This window comes from Lactuca saligna, chromosome 9, assembly GCF_052625555.1.
Source record: "Lactuca saligna cultivar CGN05327 chromosome 9, ASM5262555v1, whole genome shotgun sequence".
In the NCBI taxonomy this organism is placed as follows: Eukaryota; Viridiplantae; Streptophyta; class Magnoliopsida; order Asterales; family Asteraceae; genus Lactuca; species Lactuca saligna.
Window position 1 is genome coordinate 21,523,636 of NC_136425.1, and position 8,343 is coordinate 21,531,978.

Here is an 8,343-nt window from a genome sequence, read left to right on the forward strand (position 1 = left end):
CAAGCATCAGCTGGTGATGATTCGAGACCCTAGTGGGGGAGTACTTACAGTGTACGGTGAGGGTACCCATCCTGAGTCATCATTTTGTTCAGCTGCTAGGGAGAGACAGAGTTTACAGCAGGGCTGTAGGGGATTTGTGGCCTATGTGATGGACACGCGAGTGGCCACTGGGAGGCCAAGATCGATTGATGAGGTCGCAATTATGCGGGAGTTCCCTGATGTGTTCCCCGGGGAGTTGTCTGGTGTGCCTCCCAAGAGGCAGGTGGAGTTTCGTATCGATTTGGTGCCAGGGGCGGCACCTATTGCCAAGGCACCATATCGCCTTGTGCCGTCCGAAATGCAGGAGTTATCCTCGCAGCTTCAGGAGCTATTGGGAAAGGGTTTTATCAGACTGAGTAGCACACCTTGGGGAGCGTCGATCCTTTTTGTCAAGAAGAAGGATAGTTCACACCGGATGTGCATCGATTATCGGGAGTTGAACAAGTTGACGGTCAAGAACCGTTATCTGTTACCGAGGATCGACGATCTGTTCGATCAGTTGCAGGGGGCATCTTGGTTCTCCAAGATAGACTTGCGGTCGGGATATCACTAGATGAGGGTTCGGGATGAGGACATCCAGAAGACAGCGTTCAGAACTTGTTACGGGCATTACGAGTTTGTGGTGATGCCATTCTTGCTCACCAATGCACCAACAGCATTCATGGATCTCATGAACCGGGTGAGCAGGCCGATGTTGGATCGATCGGTGATTGTTTTCATCGATGATATCTTGGTATATTCAAAATCCAGAGAGCAGCATGAGGAGCATTTGAGGGAAATCCTCGGTGTTCTAAGATCGGAGAGGCTTTACGCCAAATTCTCCAAGTGTGATTTTTGGTTATGGGAGGTCCAGTTCCTAGGGCATCTCGTTAACCAGCAGGGGATATTGGTCGATCCGGCCAAGATTGAGGCTGTGATGAGTTGGGAGGCGCCGAGGTCACCTACTGAGATCAGGAGTTTCTTAGGGTTAGCAGGCTATTATTAGAGATTTATCAGGGATTTCACCAAGATCGTTGTGCCACTCACCAAGTTAACCTGGAAGGGTGTTACTTTTTCTTGGGGTCCGGAGCAGCAGACCTCGTTCGAGATACTTCGCCAGAGATTATGCGAAGCCCCGGTGTTGGCCCTTCCGGAGGGGATGGAGGATTTCGTGGTGTAATGTGATGCATCGATATTAGGGTTGGGAGCGGTGCTTATGCAGAGGGGGCATGTGATAGCATATGCATTGAGACAGCTAAAGCCTCATGAGTCGAGGTATCCCACTCACAATCTGGAATTGGGGGCAGTAGTGTTCGCCCTCAAGATCTGGTGGCACTATTTGTATGGGGTTCGGTGTATGATATACACGGACCACAAGAGCTTGAAGTATTTGATGGATCAGCCCAATCTGAACATGCGCTAGAGGAGATAGCTGGATATGGTGAATGATTACGACAGTGAGATCCTGTACCACCCGGGCAAGGCTAATGTTGTAGCCGGTGCCCTGAGCCGAAGGGCGGAGGGCGCCCCAATACGAGATGTTTGCATGAGATTGACAGTGATGACTCCGGTATGGGACACCATTCGAGGGGCCTAGGCGGAGGCCATGAGACCGGAGAACCGTAAGAGAGAGCGAGTGATCAGGCATGTATCGGAGTTTGTTACCGATAGTCAAGGACTTATGACCTTCCAGGGTCGGGTTTGGGTACTGTTTGTGGGTGGAATGCGTACCATCTTGATGGAGGAGGCACATAGATCGAAGTTCTCGATCCACCCCGAGGCCACTAAGATGTATTTAGACCTGAAAAGGAGTATTGGTGTGTAACATCCCCCTCTGGCACGTATCACAATATTGTCCGCTTTGGGCCACTCGGCACGAGGACTTCCCAGGGGGTCACCCATCCCGGTACTACTCCCGCCCGAGCATGCTTAACTGCAGAGTTCTTATGGGATCTGCTGCCCTCACGGCCGCGTTGTGATAGGGAAGGTATCGACACCCCTTATAAGGAATGCTTAGTTCTCCTTCCCAGCCGATGTAGGATCAGATCTAACCCACTTTCACCCCCCATTATAGGGTTCAACGTCCCCGTCGAACACATCGACCCGTGCCCTGGCTCTGATACCAATTGTAACATCCCCCTCTGGCACGTATCACAATATTGTCCGCTTTGGGCCACTCGGCACGAGGACTTCCCAGGGGGTCACCCATCCCGGTACTACTCCCGCCCGAGCACGCTTAACTGCAGAGTTCTTATGGGATCTGCTGCCCTCACGGATTTAAAACGCGTTGTGATAGGGAAGGTATCCACACCCCTTATAAGGAATGCTTGTGCTCGGGCGGGAGTAGTACCGGGATGGGTGACCCCCTGGGAAGTCCTCGTGCTGAGTGGCCCAAAGCGGACAATATTGTGATACGTGCCAGAGGGACCTTGTGACTTTCCCCGATCCAAGTGTGAGTCCTGTGCTTCCGGTAGTATAGGCCTCTACTACCATTCACACCTACTCATACTCATCCCAAGTATTGTCTCGCAGTTTCCCAAGTCACCATGCAGCAATTCATACAATCATTCAACACATCAGATAACAAAACGAAGGTTTTATATCATTTCTTGAAACGATTACATAGGTGTTCAAGTTCACCCTAGACTATGCCTCTACTAGGCTACATCATACGAAACTATGACTACTGCATAATCCGATCCTCGGGTAAGAAGTCCTCATTCTTGATTCCTCGCATGGTTCTCTGCTTCGTCGATGATCATGTGAAATGCCCTTGGCCTTGGTGGCGTTTCTGGTCTTGCCATCTTGATACCAACTGTGACATCCCCAAAATCACGGCCAGAAAAGACCGATTTTTGTTTATGCTTTATAAAAATCAGAGTACTTCATTTTATAAAAAGGTTGCGGAATTTGTTCCCAGAAAAACATGGTAAATACGTTATTAAAACATTTTCGAAGAAACGTATTTATTTCATTTTAAAATGTTTGGGATGTCATCGTTAATACCGAAACATAAGCATAAACAGAACTTACAATGATTTACACTAGTGATCTACATCTCTTTTAAATCTCTCAGTGTAATGTCACTTCACTTCGTCACCTGTGATATACATAAACTGAGTGGGTCAGGTTGGGAAACCTGGTGAGTACATAGGGTTTTCAACCCACAATAATATAATTACTATGTTCAATCAAACAATCAACCCAATTACCCATCCCCATTATCTTCTTTACTCTTTAAGGATTTAACCTAAGAGTCATATATCCTGCATTCGTTTATTCCGAAGTCCCTTACCTCCAGGGTTATAGGACTGACACTAAATCCATAGCTGCCAATGTTCGTTCATAAAGCACTAATTCCATAGCTGCTATGGTCTATTCATCAGGTACGAAATCCATAGCTACCAGTCTTTATCTAATAGGTACTAAGTCCATAGCTACCAATGTTCAACAGGTACTAAGTCCATAGCTACCAATTCCAACAGGTACTAAATCCATAGCTACCAACGTTTAACAGGTACTAAGTCCATAGCTACCGGTGTTTGTCCCATAGGCACTAAGTCTATAGCTGCCAATGTATCATCTTCTATCTCTCATCATTCATATACCCATCTCATACCCAACATATTCGTATATATAAAATACGTATACAGCTTAAATTCTTTAAAACATGTATAAAACGTTCATCAAGCATAGACAGCAAGTATTCAGATAATATGCACACATAGCACGTAGTTTATATAAAATACTTCATATCTATGTGTAAGATGAAAGGGACTATGCACTCACCTGAGAAGGTGGTGACTCGGTACTCGGACAGCGCTTCGAAACCTAATATTATCACCACTAGATTTTAATCTAATATTACCGTCACTATTTATTAGTCTTATTATTATTATTATATAAGCGTTTAAACAATACTTTCCAACTACTATGTACAGACAGGGGCCAGACATAAAACACCGGAGGGCAGGACCATTTTGGCATATAGCACTTCTGAAATCCAACAACCCTATGCGGCCCTTTAAACCAGATTCCCCGTACCGCGAGTAGTTAAAAATATATTATAACGACACTTATATAAGTCATAATAATAGCTCAAATATTTATTATAAATTTATAATAACAATACTAAATGCTAAGTGATGATTGTGAGGAGTGTGTCAAATAGATTTAGGTAATGCACCTGAATAGACACAAGCACTACCTTATTTTAGGAATAATGCCTAAATTGCTTTTATGTGCTAAATGCTTTGCGCATGATATGATTTGTTCGGATCTATGGTCTATTGCCGACCGGATCTGGAAACCTTATGTGTTTAGGATTCTAAGCGTTTAACTACGATATTGCCGACCGGATCTGGAAACCTTATGTGTTTAGGATTCTGGCTTTTTCACTATAAAAGGAACATGTAGACCTTTGCCCTAGCCACCATATCCCTTTGAGTGAGTCCTTAAAGAGATGAGATCCGTGCTTTACCTTGTGTGTGTGTTTTGAGCTTGAAGTTATCTTTTCAAGGTGAAGAAGGAGAAGAAGGGGCCATTGTTGGAGCTAGAAGTTGAAGAACAAGTGTAGTCCGAGTTCTATAGTGGTTGGAGATCCTTTCTGAGGTAAAAAGCTCAAAGCTTTCCTTGTTCTTCATAAGTTTTGCTTTTTAGACCATTTTTAGGGTTTTTGGTTCAAAGTTGGAGACTTTGTGTGCAAAGAGTCTCCATGAGCTTAGATCTGACCTTTTCTAGTGTATATTGTGTTGAGGATTCATAAAAATCCAGTCTTAGACGTGGATCTTGTGTCATGCATGAGTTATAGTCTTATTATGGAAAGAGGAAAGGTGTTTTGAGCACAAAGTGACCTTTACAGCCATGCAAAGGCTTAAAGGTTTCAACTTTACGGATTAAGTCACATTAGAGGAGTCAGATCTGAAGTTTGGATGCAAGTCTTAACTGATTAAGACCTGAATGAGATGGATAAGGAAACTGGGCATTACGCTTGGCGTAATCCCAGTACACGCGGCGTAAGAGGCTGCATACCCCGATTCTGTGAAGGCTCCGGGTACGCCCAACGTACACGTTTGGTAAGCGCAGCGTAACCCGGAGGGTTGACTTTTGTTGACTTTTAGGGTTTGGTCAACTTTAGTGTAATTGAGCCATGTAAGGGGTAAAATGGTCTTTTACCTTCCTGAGAGTGATTAGAGGGAATGGTCTAGCCTAGGGAAATGTGTTGATGTTGAGTTTTATTTCATAGGATTAGGCGGAGGCTAGATCTTATCCCACGGAGTCCGAGATTTTTGAGATTTACAAGTTACCGAGCTACACGAGGTGAGTCTTCTCACTATACGTTACCTTGAGTGGTATTATGTGTTGACCAGAGGGTCTTATGTGTTATATATGAGATTATGTGCTATGTGATATATGTATGTTGTATGATTTTATAGACTGGGTCAGAGGGCCCAACGATACAGACCGGACCGGAGGGTCCAACGAGCTATGACCGGACCAGAGGGTCCAACGGGCTACGGGACTGGAAGGTCCCGCTGAGATACATCGACCGAAGGGTAATGCTATATCTTCGAGTGGCGTATGTATTGTATGCGGTATTTTGGGGAACTCACTAAGCATGTATGCTTACAGTTTTTGTGTTATGTGTTTCAGGTACTAGCGAGGACCGTGGAAAGGCGCCGACATGACCCGTACACACTAGAGAAGGGATTTGATTTTGCGATCTTGGGATATGTTAGGTTTTGATAACTATGGTTGAATACTTTTGAGAATATTTTTATATAAATTTGGTTGTTGAAAAATGAAAAAAATTGTTTTGAAAATTACGTTGTTACAGCTCGACTAAATGTTTTCAATCCGCATAACGCACCACACATTTGTAATACTGTACAAATTAATTTCCGTAATTAATAAAGACAAACTTTGTTTTTTTTTTTTCCGATTTTATGTAGTCGTTCGAATTTATAATATTCGATTTATAAAATGTTGTTCGAAATTTATAATAATAATAACAATAATAATATTAATATTAAAATATAAAAAATATTTAAAAATCAATTTTAAAATTTTGTACGGGATTTATAATAATAATAATAATAATAATAATAATAATAATAATAATAATAATAATAATAATAATAATAATAAAAATTAAAAAAGTATTAAAAACTACAAAAAAAAATAAAAAAATATCAAATTAGGAAGGGTGGGATTAGAAAAGAAGGAATGGTGCTTATAGAAAACGCCATAATTAATTTAAAATACCATATAAATACTTTTGATAAATTAAATGAAAGTCTGACAAAGTAAAAAAAAAAAGCATTTGTTTATTAGATAGGATAAGAAATGTGATACTTTAATAAACATTTATTTTAAATATAAAAAATCACACGTTTACACTTTATACATTACAAAAATTTTGATATTATAAATAATAATAAAAAAATACTTTATTATATTATTTATTAGATATATTAATTAGGTTTGTTAAGTTTGGAAAACAATGCAATAAAACCCCAAAAAGGTTTTTTTAACACCATCCTAATAATTAGGAATATATATTTATAAAAAATGATTATTAAGGCATCCATAACCTAATTGAAGTTCATAGAATTTATAGATTTTCACATTATTTTTAACTTAATTTTTTAAATATCTTTTGTTGTAACGTATTAAACTTCATAAACATGACATATTAAAAAAAAAAAAGAATTGTTACTGCATTTATACAAAAAAATGATATCTTATTAGTCATTTTATATCAAATAGTTTTAACTTATTATTTTTTTGAGGTGATATTTTATTGTTATTGGATCAATTATTTAATTTACTTATTTATGAAACTATATGTGTCCTAACTACTTCAGATAGAGTATCCTTATAAAAAGTTAACATTTTTCATTGGAGGATGTTTTTGGATAGGATTCACACCCGCATAAATCTCTTGAAGATGGGTTTCCCATTGCAATCGACTTTGTGTCTCATTTGCAACTCAAAAGACGAAACTGTCTTTCATATTTTTATTAAATGTTCCATGAATAAAGAGGTTAGAGAGAAGTTGTGCGCATGATGGAGGTAGTTTCCAGACAGGACAAATCAAGAAACAATATGGATCATTGGCATTCATAGTGGGAGGGGTAACAGCAGGAAAGATATAGCTTGCAGGGTCATTGTCAAGGCTCATATATGTGTTATTTGGAGAATGAAAAACCAAGTTGCTTTTTACAGATGAAATTGTAATATAAATGCCATTGTCATGGATAAGCCAATTGCTTATAAGTACCTGAAATACAGAGTTAAAGGAGTTTGTTTCTTTGAATCGCGATAGTTGGATTGTTTCTTCTACGTACTGATTGTGGTCGTTGCTAGCTCCTCACTTGGTTTTCTTTATATATATATATATATATATATATATATATATATATATATATATATATATATATATATATATATATATATATATATGGGAAAAGTGAATATACCCTTAAGGGTATATAAGCTTAGGTACCCAAACTCACAATGCTATGTCATTTTGTATCATATAATACGTTCTAATTATTCAATGTTCTTATAATTTAATTTCTAACTTGATTTACTTCCAAAATTTTTATAATTTACACATTTATCTTCCTCTTACATAATTTCCATTTTCAACTACAATATATATAGCCTCGGCAAAAAGATGTGATGTAAGAGAATGATAATAGTGAAATGTCCAATATCTTGAAAGAAAATCAAGTTAGGGTTGTAGTTTAACAATATTATAATGAATATATCAAACAAAACGACGTATTATGGTGTGTTTGGGTATCTAAGCTTATATACCTTTAAGGGTATATTCATTTTTCGCTATATATATATATATATATATATATATATATATATATATATATATATATATATATATATATATATATATATATATATTTTGTTGTTGTTCAAAGAAAAAGAAATTAAACTATGTGTCATGATTTGTGTTTAGTTTAAAACATTTTTGATTTTTTATTCAATTATTTCTTGTGCTATATACATAAATGGTGTATGATATGCACAATTCAATATGAGTAAAAGGAATTGTGCCGTGTGTCTATATATATATAATATATATATATATATATATATATATATATATATATATATATATATATATATATATATATATATGTTTGTGTGTATGTATGTGTGAGTGTTGGTATGTCATATCATTATTTTGTATGGTACATCACTGTGTCAGTACAGTGTATTGTATAGTCCGGTACAGTGTGCCTAGTTCTGTGACATTTCATAAAATATATGTAATTATGTATTCTATTACTTAACAATTTA

The 8,343-nt window shown here is 38.3% G+C and overlaps 2 pseudogenes; both read right to left on the minus strand.

Annotated features, from left to right (window-relative positions):
- Nucleotides 1-1,883: 1,883 nt before the first annotated feature.
- On the minus strand, nt 1,884-2,002 carry LOC145018939 (5S ribosomal RNA; annotated as a pseudogene).
- A 188-nt stretch (nt 2,003-2,190) lies between these two features.
- On the minus strand, nt 2,191-2,308 carry LOC145018965 (5S ribosomal RNA; annotated as a pseudogene).
- Between the last annotated feature and the right edge of the window lie 6,035 nt (nt 2,309-8,343).